General features: G+C 29.6%; 3 long non-coding RNA genes across 4 annotated transcripts; 1 reads left to right on the top strand and 2 right to left on the bottom strand.

The window, feature by feature from the left end:
* The first annotated feature begins 8,238 nt into the window (after positions 1 to 8,238).
* Positions 8,239 to 8,809, top strand: LOC115887395. Of its 2 annotated transcripts, XR_004051073.1 has the most exons (3): positions 8,239 to 8,249; positions 8,440 to 8,607; positions 8,685 to 8,809. It is a non-coding gene; the product is annotated as an uncharacterized LOC115887395 (long non-coding RNA). The 2 variants fall into 2 exon arrangements; XR_004051072.1 differs by lacking the exon at positions 8,239 to 8,249 and having other exon boundaries at positions 8,262 to 8,607.
* Positions 8,810 to 9,681: 872 nt separating this feature from the next.
* LOC115887397 lies at positions 9,682 to 11,432 on the bottom strand. The gene is made up of 3 exons (XR_004051075.1): positions 11,395 to 11,432; positions 10,278 to 10,481; positions 9,682 to 9,797 (listed from the first exon to the last, which is right to left on the bottom strand). It is a non-coding gene; the product is annotated as an uncharacterized LOC115887397 (long non-coding RNA).
* Positions 11,433 to 13,055, bottom strand: LOC115887396. Its single transcript, XR_004051074.1, has 3 exons — positions 13,019 to 13,055; positions 11,884 to 12,087; positions 11,433 to 11,470 (listed from the first exon to the last, which is right to left on the bottom strand). It is a non-coding gene; the product is annotated as an uncharacterized LOC115887396 (long non-coding RNA).
* Between the last annotated feature and the right edge of the window lie 254 nt (positions 13,056 to 13,309).

Below are 13,309 nucleotides of genomic sequence, written 5' to 3'. Positions count from 1 at the left end.
AATTTCATGCTATAGTATAATGAACATATATTCTTAATGAAATATGATGAATATTTTAAATCTTTAAAAATTATTTATATTCTTGAGAATATTTAATTGAATATTTCGAATATCTTTTGTGTATATTTTTGATGTAATACCTATATTTTAAGTTATTATGTAAAGTATGGCAACATTGAAAAAAATTGACAAGGTTGGACTAGGTCAGAAATTGTCTAACCTTATATTTTGGTTTACGCTTTTACAAGTTTGTAAATTTTAATATTTAGTTGAAATATTTAATATTGTAATTGTTCCTTAAATAAGAAAAAAAAAGTTATTGTGTAGTGTCATCGCGAAGTTTTAATAGTTAAATAGATACTTTCATAAAATATGAAAATGAAAACATCAGAAAATGTTACAGACATTGGCGAAGAGATATGAAGAGTATTATTTATAAAGACTTTTCTCTAATATTGATTTCTATAAAAGGAAAAATTGGTTAAAAGGTAACTGATAATTGAGATAAGCATACAATCTTAAATATTTAAAAATAAATTTTACACATATTAGGAAACTCTTATTGTGGTGAAATGACAAGACAGTATTTTCCCAAGAATTATTGAAAAGCATTTCAAAGTGACTGAATATTAAGCTAAGGAGATATATATTTAGGAATATTTACCACCTCTGACAGTCAAGTGGAAAAACAAAAATTTTGTACGAATATGCTCATAACCAAGTTGAAAATATTTGTCTAATAGGTAACTCAGTATAATATAGACCAAATGAAAATAGATTTGATTGTCTAATGTTTTTAGTGTCTTGTCCTGGCCAGTTAGAATATGCTCAAATCGTATTTTTAATGATATCTCAATTTTTTGAAATGGAACGAGGGTGGCTCATTAGCATATTTGGAAAAAGCAATTTTTACGAATAATTTGATACCACACACTTCGTATTTCGAGTCAAATTTTCGTAACGAACCGCAAGTTATAATTTCAAGTAAACCATATGCAAAAATGTCAAACGTTGACATATGATATGTCATTCTATTCAGAGTTTTATTTTCTTTCGAATAAAGTAATTTTTGTCGCTACGATTACATAAATATGGACATGCATTTTTTCACAAATATGAAGACAATATTGTTTTTTTCTTCCATTTTTTAGACTATTGTGTGTGAATTATTTTTATATCGACTGGCGATTGCTAGATGTACAGGATGTCCCATTTGTGTGTGTTTTATGGGGTTCCTGGTTTATGAGTAGAGATATAAAGATGCTGTTTTCACATCATTGTTCTACTTATTATGAAACTAAATATGCTACATAAGAAATAAGAAATAACTTTGAACTAAGAAGGCTAGGATAAATATGTATTTATCCTAGCCTTCTTAGTTCAAAGTTATTTCTTATTTCTTTCTTTTACTTTTTATTTTTTAATTAGTAGAAATTTTTGCATTTTTCGATAACCTTTGTATCTCGATTATCTTATAATTTATCGAAAAGGTGAAAAGGGTCAGTGATGGGCGGTGGGTAAGTACCCAATTTGTAGATAAATAAAATCTGGGTATATATGTATATACCTGTAGATTTAGATGAACATCCTAATTTTAATAAAAGGAGTTTCCGACGACGGCATAGTAAATACCCGGTATACTGCCGTGCTTTGCTTAAAAGTGGTATGTGACAAAAAGATTGAATTGAGAAAATAATGTTTGAGTTTAAAATTATTTGCGAACTGGAAGCAGTTTAAATTTGATATGTATTATAATATATTTTATTAACTAGTTAGAAAACTTAAATTTACAGCTAAAATTTTTTGTCATCTAGTTGGTTTTTGACGAAAAAATGGTAGATACCACTATTAAGTTAAAAATTATAATAAGAAAAAAAATAATACACGAGGTTATATAGAGGTATTATACAATCTGAATAGACAATAGAAGCTAATTTTAAGGTAAAGGCCTACCTTTAATTAAATTATAAAGTAATACACAGAAAACAAAGGCTTAATAAAAATATCTGATATAATTTATTATGATTTATTTATGAACAACTTAAATTAAACTTCGAAAACAAAAAAAGTACTTAATCGTCGATATTGTTGAAAAAATCAGAGGCTCCATTATTCACAGGCAAATTTCTCCAGAAGTCCAACCTGTTTTCTGGCATTAAAGTGGTTAAAGTTTTAAGTATATTACTTTTTCTCTGTTCTGTGATACCTCTTAGCGATTCCTTCTTTTTTGGAAATTGAACACCATTTTTGTAATTTTCATTCTTTAGGAAATTTAAGTCATATTCCTCAGCATCCGTAAAACATTTTTTATAGGATAAATAGTTTTTTCCCCTTGTTGCTCTAATTTGTACAATATCCTTTAAATAAATTCGTGGTTCTTGCTTCTTCAGTTTATAGGAGGAAGAAAAATCTTCCCACCTAAAAAACTCATGCGGTGTAACAACTTTAACTTTGTTTGAATTGGCTTTTTGGACCACGTTAACAAAATCTTTAAAATCGTAAATCTTTGGAGTTTTTTTCATTGAAACTTCAACTTGGTGGTGAAAATGATCGGCAGATATAAAAGTATGTCCCGGCTCAAAATATTTCAAAATAATTTCTTTAATAGAGACTTTCGCTGAGTTTACAATATGAATTAAGAAACTGAAAAGGGTCCAATTTTTATTTTGCGATGAGCAATTGTCTACCCATAGAACAATACTTTCATAGTCTCTCATTTCCAAAAAAAAATTATAATACATGGTTACTATGTCTTCTTTTTGCCTTCCGGTGAGGCCTTCATGCCAAAGTAGTGCTACTGGAACTTTATTTTTCCCTTTACTTGTTCCTATGGGAACGAAACTATGATTAAAGACAATTATTCGTGGACAAAAAATAACTTTCTTGAACATATCAATTCGCGGAAGCATTATCACTTTCTGAAGATCCGCAGAAAAGTATGCAGTATTATTATTTTGTACTGAAGCCTCTTTGTCTAATTTATAAGATAAACGTGCTTCATCAGCTTTTGTCATGTGCATTTTCCAACTTAAACATTGCTCACAATCTGTACTAGGATTCTCTTTTGTATGTTCAGGGTTATGGAGCAAAAACATTTCGCAAAGCTCACACTCTTCGTGGCCGAGCTTGGTAAATGAAATCTTCATTTCTTTAGTAACGACATTTCGATACACTTCGTAAGAACACACAAAATGTGGATGTTTTTCTCTAAAATCCGAAAATAAAAGCTGAATACTCAGATCACTAGGTAAGTATCTTTTATGCGGCGCGTGTTCCCGACGGTAATGAGATACCGCAGGATTAAAAGTTTCAACATGCGCTTTTATTATATTTCTATCTAGTTTAGAAGTTTTGGCATGTTTGCCTTGCATGCTGCCCCTGTGACTAATAATCTTTTGTGAGTTTTCAGTAAAACAGTCTTGCAATATTCGATCATTATTTTTATTATATCCCAATGTGGATAAAAAAAATAATTTGCAAACTTCAACCCTCTCACCAGACCTACATTTGAAGTAGTACCTAAGGGTCTTGTTTCTTCTCGACTCCTGCGCCCTATGGCGTTTAACTTGTAAAGATGTCACATAACTAGAAACGAAGTTTCTTTTTTCCGAAAATGTCATTTGCCAATATTGTGTATTAATATTTTTTCTTTCATCGTCTATAAATTTTTCAGTACACTTTTTCTTACATGTGTTCGCGCAGGGTGTCTTTACAGAGTGTTTTAGCTTGATTTGTTCGATTTTTTTGCCTTTCTTGCTGATAGTGGTTCATCTAATCGTCTTCGCTTTCTCCTTTCCCCTTTCTTTGTATATTCTTCTGATACGAAAACGCTTTCCTTGGTTCTATTGGCCATTTTCTTTTTAATACAAATTAATGGGATATCTTCCTCATCTGATGAAGAATGGGATACGATGTAATTGGGATCTTGCACTGAATCGTCCGAATCACATCCAAAACATTCTTGCTCATTGTCATTTCTAGAGCAATTTGCATAAAAGGTAGATGGTTGATCATAGCAATTTACTGGCTGTAATGTCGCGTAACTAAGCTTTGGTGGTTGATCATGATAGCAATTACGAGGGTCTTCACAGAGATTTGTGTCAATTGCATACATACTTTCATTCATAATTGAGATAGGTAAATCTGAAATACATCCCATTATTTCATATCCTGTTGGTATTTCACTGAATAAATGTTGAGAACTTTGGAAGGAACATAAGCCGAGATTTTCGCAACTACTGGACGAGGGTACCGTTTCGATCAAATTTTCATCCGGATTGACAGAAAAGGGTGGTGCATTTTGAGAGCTTGATATGGAGTTTGGTATATCACAATTCTTGGTTTGGGTCTCGCTATTTAATAAAGGTGACTTAACATTTATTTGCTGGTGATTTTCGAGAAGTCCAGTCGAATTAATCATATCATTGGATGATGACAGATCGAAAACGGCCTTTGGTGCAATTTTTGGTTTAGTTTTCGATTTTGAGCTTCTAACAGTAGTTAAAAAATCAGTAGAACATCCAAGCATTTCAAGATTTTTCTTTCCTCTACTTCCCATGTTTAACTGCAATAAAAAATATTATTTACCTAAAGATATTTTTTATTTATAATGTATAAATCTAAAACAACTTTTCTTTAATTTATTCTAATATTTTATTAAAGCCCTACTAGATACATATTGTTATTTGTTATTTGTCAAAAAATATATGTAGTCGCATATTTCTTGTGCTTTTGTGCTACCTCTTGTAATCATGCATATTATAAACTAACTATACTAAAAAGCTCACATACAAATATATCAACGAAGTTGCATTTCGATAACAAATAATGTGTATACTTATTGCAGAAAAAATTAGGTTAGGTTATATCTGTGGTTATATATATTAATTATATTTTACTTTTAAACACAAAACACACACTTACAGAATACAATTTAAGTAAAAATATGTTTCTGTACTTACCTAATTTATTTTCAAGCCATAGGATAATTAAAAAACGTAATAAAAATAAACAAATAGATTAAAGGTATTTTAACGGCCTTCACTTGTCTTTAGTAACGACATTTCGATACAAACTTATCTCTCTTAAATACTTGTCTTAAAAGTGGTAAGTACTGATTTTGCCGAATATACCCCTTTCTAGTTAAGAAAAGGCAGATACCACGATTAAGCTTCTTAATTGTGATGTCTCGTGAACATACGACTATTTTCATAAGAATATATTTTCATTTTCAAAGGTACTTATCACTTTTAAGCTTAAAAAAAAGATGTAAAATGGTATGTTGTATACAATACACGGAATAACTCAATTTAGCCTAAAATTGGAGATACCACTTTTAAGCCAAGCACGGCAGTATAATACCGGGAATAGAAATATACCAATATATAATATCTTCAATATATATAAGAAATATTGTAGATATACTCGTATTCCTGACATTACTGGTATTATATCGGGTATTTACTATGCGGTAGTTGAAAATACCTTTTATAAAATTAGACTGTTCATCTAAATGTACAGGTATATACCGGATACCCTGATTTTTTGTTTTGTTCTACCTATTGAGTACTTACCCACCACCCGTGTCTCGTTTTTCAGGTAGAATGGCAGTGACGAAAGTGGTTCTTCGTTAGGAGCTGTCTATTTCGAAAAATGACTCAAACTTATGTTCTTTTTTTTAAACAGGACACTCTATATATTATTTTTTATTTTATTTGCCTTGTTAATCTTTGATTAACGAGAGCTTTCGAAAATTATAATATACTCTATATTTATTTATTTAGGTATTGCTAAACTGCTAAACTGCTAAACGGCTCTTATTTTATTTAACTTAATTTTGCCAGATAATTTTGCTTTGCATCGTGAGATTTTGATAAACTACACGGAAACTGAACTTGTGCTGCTTTTAAATAACATGCCAATAACCAACATTTTACGTCGAATAAATTAGTTGATTGTTTTGATTACCTAATTTAAACCGACCGACTATGTAATAAAGTTAAATAAAGTATTTTTACCCCGTTTATGAAAATAAGTATTTTAGAAAGCTCATAACAAGGAAAATAAAATAATATACAAAATATCGTATTTAAAAAACATATAAGTTTTAGTCAATTTAAAAAAAGACGTCAGAGTTACGTCAATGCATTCTACGTGAAAAACTGTACGGGAGACCGTTTTCACCTTTTCAATAAGTTATGATACAAAGGGGATCGAAAACTGCATTAATTTCAGATTCGCCCTGTATTTTAGGAAGTAAGAGAGCTAGGACATATCTGTATGTAGCATCTTTAGTTTCATAAAAAAGTAACAGCGTAATGTGAAAACCGCATCTTTGTATTTCGACTCATAAACGAGAAACCCTGCAAAACACACGAAAATGGGAACCCTGTACAGACGTACTGCCAAATCATGAAATCAACTACGAATGAAATCCAAGATCGATTTAAATATTTTAATATTTTTTTGTGTTCGTGATAATTCCTTTGCTACTTCCTCCAAAAACCGACAATACGTGGAAGGAGCGTTTCGAGGAAGTAAACGAACGAAGTAGCGTTTTGACGAAGGAGGAAGGAACACACAGTCGCATAAAATCGACATTTTTCCATAGTAAATATATGATTTTTGGACGAAGGGACGCGAGGAAGGAACGAAGTGAAGTAGCGAAGAGTATGGGGCTTAATAAATAAATAAAAAAAATATATTTTTCAGCCTTTCTTAAAAAAATTATTAAAAATACAAGAACTGTTCTGAAATCAAAACTATATTAGGTATTTACTTTGGATGATCTGTACTTACTTTGCTATAAATATGGTAATCGTATATCATACAGAATGTTAAAAATTTTACACGAAACTTTCTAAAATTGATAATAATTTTTCTTCGATTTTAAATGGAACAGCCGGTATTTTATTTTTTCAATAGATGGAGAATTAAAAAATGAAAATTTTTTGTATTTAAAGTATTTCAAAATTTTTAACGGTTTCGCAGATATTCGCAGTTTTATATTTCATATGGCATTTTCCATAGTAAAGGTTTTTCAAAGCCACCCAATCATTTTTCTCTAGTATTTTACCGTTGAGAGAGCCATATGAAATAATACTGCTAAACCAAAGACATCTAAATATAGGTAGACAGAACACTCCATTCATAAAACTCAATTTTTTAGAATCATACATGGTTTGACACTTTTATGAGAGTTAAAAAGAGATGGGTACATAAATATGACAACACGGTTGAGTTTCGTCTGTCTTTCTGTCATTTCGCTCCATCAGTGGCGTGACGGTGGTGTGGTGTTTTTTTATCAAAAATTCTAAAAAAAGTTATTTTGTATATTTTAATATAAATTTTAATTTGTAATATACGTAGTAATATCGATAATATACAATGTAGGGGCGTTTGCACCAAGTTTTTTAAGCAAAACTTAACATTATGTTTAGCTTATTTTCTTGCACTATGCTTTAATCTAACTTGAATTTATATTTAAATTAAGCGGTCAAATTTCCAGGCTAGTGGCCACTTAACCTGACTTAGGCACAAAAAATTTTTACGAGGAAGTATAATTATTTTTATTATATTCCTTTGAGAAAGCTAAAAAGTGTATTATGATACCTCTACGTAAGTTCGATGATTACTTTTGATATCTTAGAGACGTCGATCAGTAGGTATATTCATTGAAAATGGATTTCCTCAAGAGTGGATGTAAGGAAAAATCATATTTCCAAGAAATGAACCTCCTTAAGTCTTTAGGACAGAGACTTTTAAATGACACTGTAATATATATCCTCGGTTTAATTGAACAAAATCTAGAATATCAAAATGAGAGGTAAGTTGGAATTCTAGTAAATCTAGTCATCAGTTCATAAAAATGCCTGAATAAGAAACTCTAGTTTCAGAGCAGGAACAATTTTATAGTATATTTGGGTTTCCTTGGATTATAGGGATAGTTGATGGAACACAATGTAAGAAAACATTCACCTGGTAAGTACCTATATGTTATATTTTCTTCAATATTTATCAGCACAAGATTTCTTATACTTTACAGGGGTAATGATGGAGAGGTATTTAGAAATAGAAAGCATTATTTTTCTCCGACATTTAAATTACTGGAAATGCTAGTCTTAAAACTATAGACAATAGACATGATTGCTTGTTGGCATGGGTCTGTGCATGAAGCCACCATTTTTTTGGATATTAAGGACGTATTAAGCTGTGGAGACTGGTGACTTTTCAAATTAAATCCCTGCTTGGTTAGTGGTCCATATATTTACTTATTGTTAGATCATTTATATAAAATATATTCCTTAAATATTTGAGTAGGTATTCAATTTAGAAATATATTACGAATAAGATGAATTGAAAGAAATTTTTTAAAATTAAATGTGAAAATATTCAAAGGGTTCATATACTCTATTAAATTATTTTATTATCTGTTATAAGGTGATAGTGCATATGCATTGAGGGGATATATGCAGAAAGAGAGCTGAAGAACTGTATTACTGAAGAAATGTTTCAGAATTATCGGAATATGGAAACGCCACTTTCCAATATGTTTTATGGTATAAGACCAAAATTGCAAACCACAATGTCAGTTATTGTTGCACAACAGTGAGTTAAGAAAAATATTATCTGTTTAATTATAGAACACAATTTAAAAATTTTAATGTATGTACTTAAATTTTTAGATTTTGTTGTTTCAATGTGCTACACAATACAGCCAGAATGATACCTGAACAAGAGCTGCCGCCGTTAGATGAAATAAATATGGACCAAATTAATAAGAAGAGAAATAATAAATTATTTTGAAAGATTAGGGCAATATTTTTTTAACTTATTCTAAACATGTTTTTATGTTGCTAATGTTGCTGTTGTTTTTTTGTTTTTGAGTATTAATTTCTATAAAATATCATTATTAAATGTCTTTTATTCAGAAATAACATACATTACAGTTTTTACATTACAATATAAACAATAATTAAAATTATTAAATAAGTTCTCTTTAAGAACTTCACTGTTCTTTTTTTATTTCAATGTCTACAAGCAACCCTTTTTTTTTTTATTATGTTCTTCTCTGTTTTGAATACTACTTTGAATTTTGCCCATCTCCATATTATTACAAAAGAACAGCCTTTTGTCTAGTAAATTACTATCTTCCCTTTTCTTCAGTTTCTTTGTAACCATCAGGTATTGTTTTGAGACTGAAAAAATATCTAATTATATTGAATTCTCTTAAAAGTAATAAAAATTCAAAACACAATGAAAGGTTAGTACTTACAATACCAGTACTCCTATTAGTTTTAGACAATCTATCACCATCGTATGTTTTTTAATCCCACAATACTCTTCTCATTTTTACATTAATTGAATATATTATTATCTTCCGTTTTTGTTTTTTGTATACGTAGACCTCCACCAGTTAGTCAAAATATATTTTAATAATTGCCTTTCTTTTACATAGATTTATACATATGTTGTAAGCTGTTTTTCTTTGCGACTCTATGATTGGCCTTTCTTTTAAAGTAAGTCCAATAATATACAATTAAATTATTTCAAAATTACTAAAAAGTATGTTGTTCTTATATTTTGATAGTTTTTTATATGAATATTTTGTAAATCCATTCTGAGAGTTAAAAATATCAAAAATATTGGGCCAGTTTATGTATCCCTTATAAAAATGTTTTCGGTGAATAAAATTACAATGTTAAAGCAAAGGATAGTAGCAGAGGATTGGATTTTTGTGTGGCAGGTCCTTTTAACATTCTTTCAAAAATACTTTGTGCTGGCCCAGCTAGGGAAGCCTAAAAAAACATATATTATCTCTGTTAATATTATATCTCTAATATTATTATTAGTCTTTTTTATACACATCCAAATTCACTAAAGGGTTTTAAAATTTAGACCTGGCCTTGTCATGGAAATTAGAACCTTCCATTAATCGTATTTATGCCACTGTCATATAGATTAGTATATCATTCACAAAATTAAACCAGAACCAAATTTAAAACTTGTTAATGAATCTTGGCAGATTTTGGCATAATGGCTTGAGGACTAAATTAATAAATGGCTGATAACTTTACATTATTAGAGTTCCCCTCCGCCACTCAGATATATACATCTATAGTGCGTCCTAGATAACAATTATAAGCATTGAAATCTCAGAAAGGTAAGAGATACAGGGTCAATTAGAAATTGCTTTTAGCGATTTTTATGTTTTTTTGGATCTTCACATAATAACCATTATGTTTTTAAAATGTCACCCTGCATACCTATACTTATACCTTTATGGTCAATTCAGATGATTCACTTATCAAAGATTTTTCTTTTAAGTAATCAATTAATTGATGCATTGATGTTATTTTATTTTTCAATCTTCTTAGACCCATTTGCAAAGTATGTATTTTTTATTTTCTTTGTTCCCAAATTTTTATGAGACTTAAATTTCTACATAATATCATTATTATACCTCATTAACATACTTCTTTCTGAAATTAAATATCTTTTGCACAATTTTACTTAAAATACAGGGTGGCGCCTCTCATGCTACCAAGGAGTACGACAGTTAGTATTGAAATTAAATTTTGGGGGCATATGTAGGTTAATTTAGAGTATTTAAACATATAAATGTATAAAATATGTGCTTTTTAAAAATAGAGAGTTCTACAGGGTGTCGCCAAAAAAGTTACACAACAAAGTTTTGTTTTTTTGTAATGTAATTTGTTTTTTTTGCAAAGTTTTGTTTTTGTAATATTTGATTTTTGGATTCTATGAGAAAAATAAAGGTGAATTTCATTATTGGACTAAAATGTAAGGTTTTTAACATATTTAAAATTTTGTACTTGAAATCAGATTACAACAGGACTCAAACAGTTATACAGGGTGACAAAATTAATATTGAATATTGACCACTTTTAAAAGCAAGTTTCTCTTTTATTTCAAATGGAACACGCAGAATACTATTCTGATCTTTTAATTGTAGTGTGCATTCATCAATTAATAGAATGCTTAAATGTCAAATGTATGAATGTGTAAAGTACCATTTAGGTAGCTCTTACTGAAATTTAAAGTTTATTCATTATTTTCACCAAATGTGATATGACAAGCCTTACATTTTAGTATTTTAGACATATGCTTCTTTAATGAAACTCACCTTTATTTCTTTCCTAGAATCCGAAAATCAATTATGTAATTTATAAGGTGTTCCATTACAAAAAAAAACTTTGATGCGTAACTTTTTCTGGGGACACCCCGCAGAACTCTTGATATTTCTGTAAAACGCTTTCTATTATCCTACATATGCTTCCAAAATTACATTTCAATATAAACCACTATTCTCTTTGGAGCCTCCGCGTCGTATGAGAGGCGCCACCCTGTATATAATGTACAGATAATTTTTACCTTTTTCTGATAGGACTTCTTGAGCCAATAAATATCCACTATTGAAAGATCAGAAAATGAGAATTATCTTACTATGCTGTAAACAAAAAAAAACATTAATAATTAATTTTTCAATAAAAATAACTATATTTTTTGTTCTTTAAATTTTTCGTAAATACTAATAATTTCCTTCTAATGGTATTATTAAATTTATCATGTGAAGTTTAAACAAGATTTTCTAGTGCAAAGAGCAAAAGCTCATGCATATAAAATATATGTATGTAAACAATATTAAAATACATGTATAAAATATATTTTATCAATGTTCTTACAAATTTGAGGGGCCAGCCAAGGAACAAATAAACTGCCAGTCCCTCAGCGGGTCCTGGAGGCTCATTTACGTAAAATATTTTTTGGGTGGAGTGCGAACTAGAAGAAAACCTAGCCTAAATAATACTAATATTGTTACAATACTTATTAACTGAGAAAATGTATTTCACTGCTTTTTACCTGCATGATAAGGCCCCAGCAAAAATGGTAGTATCTATTTGAGGCTCAGCATTTGGTCTTATTTGCCTTCAACCAGTTTATTCGGTGATCATAATATCGCTCTTATCAAACTTATCAGAACAAATTTGATTGCACACTTTTGATTGATTTTCCAAACTCTAGAGTGAAATGCTTCGCTGTCTACGCTCAGTATTTACAGTAAAGCTACAAAAATACTATTGGTTACATATGCAACACATACATAATATATATTAAGTATAATAAACCTATTTGATAAAATATGTAAAATAAAAATATGTGGTAAAAAAGGCAAAATTAACCTAAAGAAAAAATCTAGGTTTATACATATATATAGTTATTTTATTATTTTTTTAATTTGAGTGTAGGACAGACATATCTTTATAATAAATAAAAATAAATAATAGATCAATCTTAACTATAATATATGTTACGGTTAATATCTAAAACCTGCTAATAATAACTAGAGCTCAAATATACCATTTAGATCGCAAAAACAGTTTTCTTTCAACATTAGGGGAAGAATTATACAATAGCTAAAGTCTGAATCCTACTTGAAGAGTGCTTGAAGCTCTAGTCTGAAGTAATTGTAAAAATGGTGATGGTACTTTTTAGGTACGCCGCCAATCTTAAAGTTATTGATGTAAATTTGATTGATATTCTACAAATAATGTATTAACTGTTTAAGTACGGATACTCGGCTAAATGTTTGAGATCACTTCATTATTTATTTTTGAGAAAATTTGAGGTTAGAATATACCTTTGCTCGCGTCTGCGCGTATGGCTGGCGGTAACAATGAAATATTGAAAATCTGGATTTTATTTTTTTATTTATATTTTCCTGTTAATTTTGAAAAATAGCGATAGCGATTTTGATATTCAAATTTCAGGTATTAACTACCTATAATAGCTGTTTTATTGGTACATATATTAGCCATAACATCCACAATTTTTAAAACATAGGTATATAGCGGTTTGGAATGTGAGTGTAATTCTAATTTCACAATCGAAAACGCTATCTAATAACAAAATATACGCATTTTTGTAATAATCTACAGTATAGTTCTAAATAGTAGAGACGCCACTGTTAAAGCTAGAAAGACGTAATGTTACTTACCGCCGAAATATCAATCCAGGGGTAGAATAATCCACCTTTTACAAATTTTGCACTTGCAGAACCACCGTAGATAGTTAAAATACTACTTTGAATAGTTTTCTTGGCAAAAACGCAATAATTGCTTGAAAACCTGTTAAAAACCAAAAAAATTCACAACCGCAAAGGAAATCTCGCAACAACGGCCTGTAAACATTTGATGAATGAAACCGTCAAAATCAGCGTAATTCCTACAGATTCCTACAATTTGTAGGTAAAATCTCAACCACAACGATGCCAAGCGTTGCCACAGTA

This window comes from Sitophilus oryzae, unplaced genomic scaffold (assembly GCF_002938485.1).
Source record: "Sitophilus oryzae breed Bouriz unplaced genomic scaffold, Soryzae_2.0 scaffold_573_pilon_pilon, whole genome shotgun sequence".
Lineage (NCBI taxonomy): Eukaryota > Metazoa > Arthropoda > Insecta > Coleoptera > Curculionidae > Sitophilus > Sitophilus oryzae.
The sequence above is the reverse complement of the archived record's forward strand: the minus strand, read 5'-3'. Positions and strand labels throughout refer to the sequence as shown.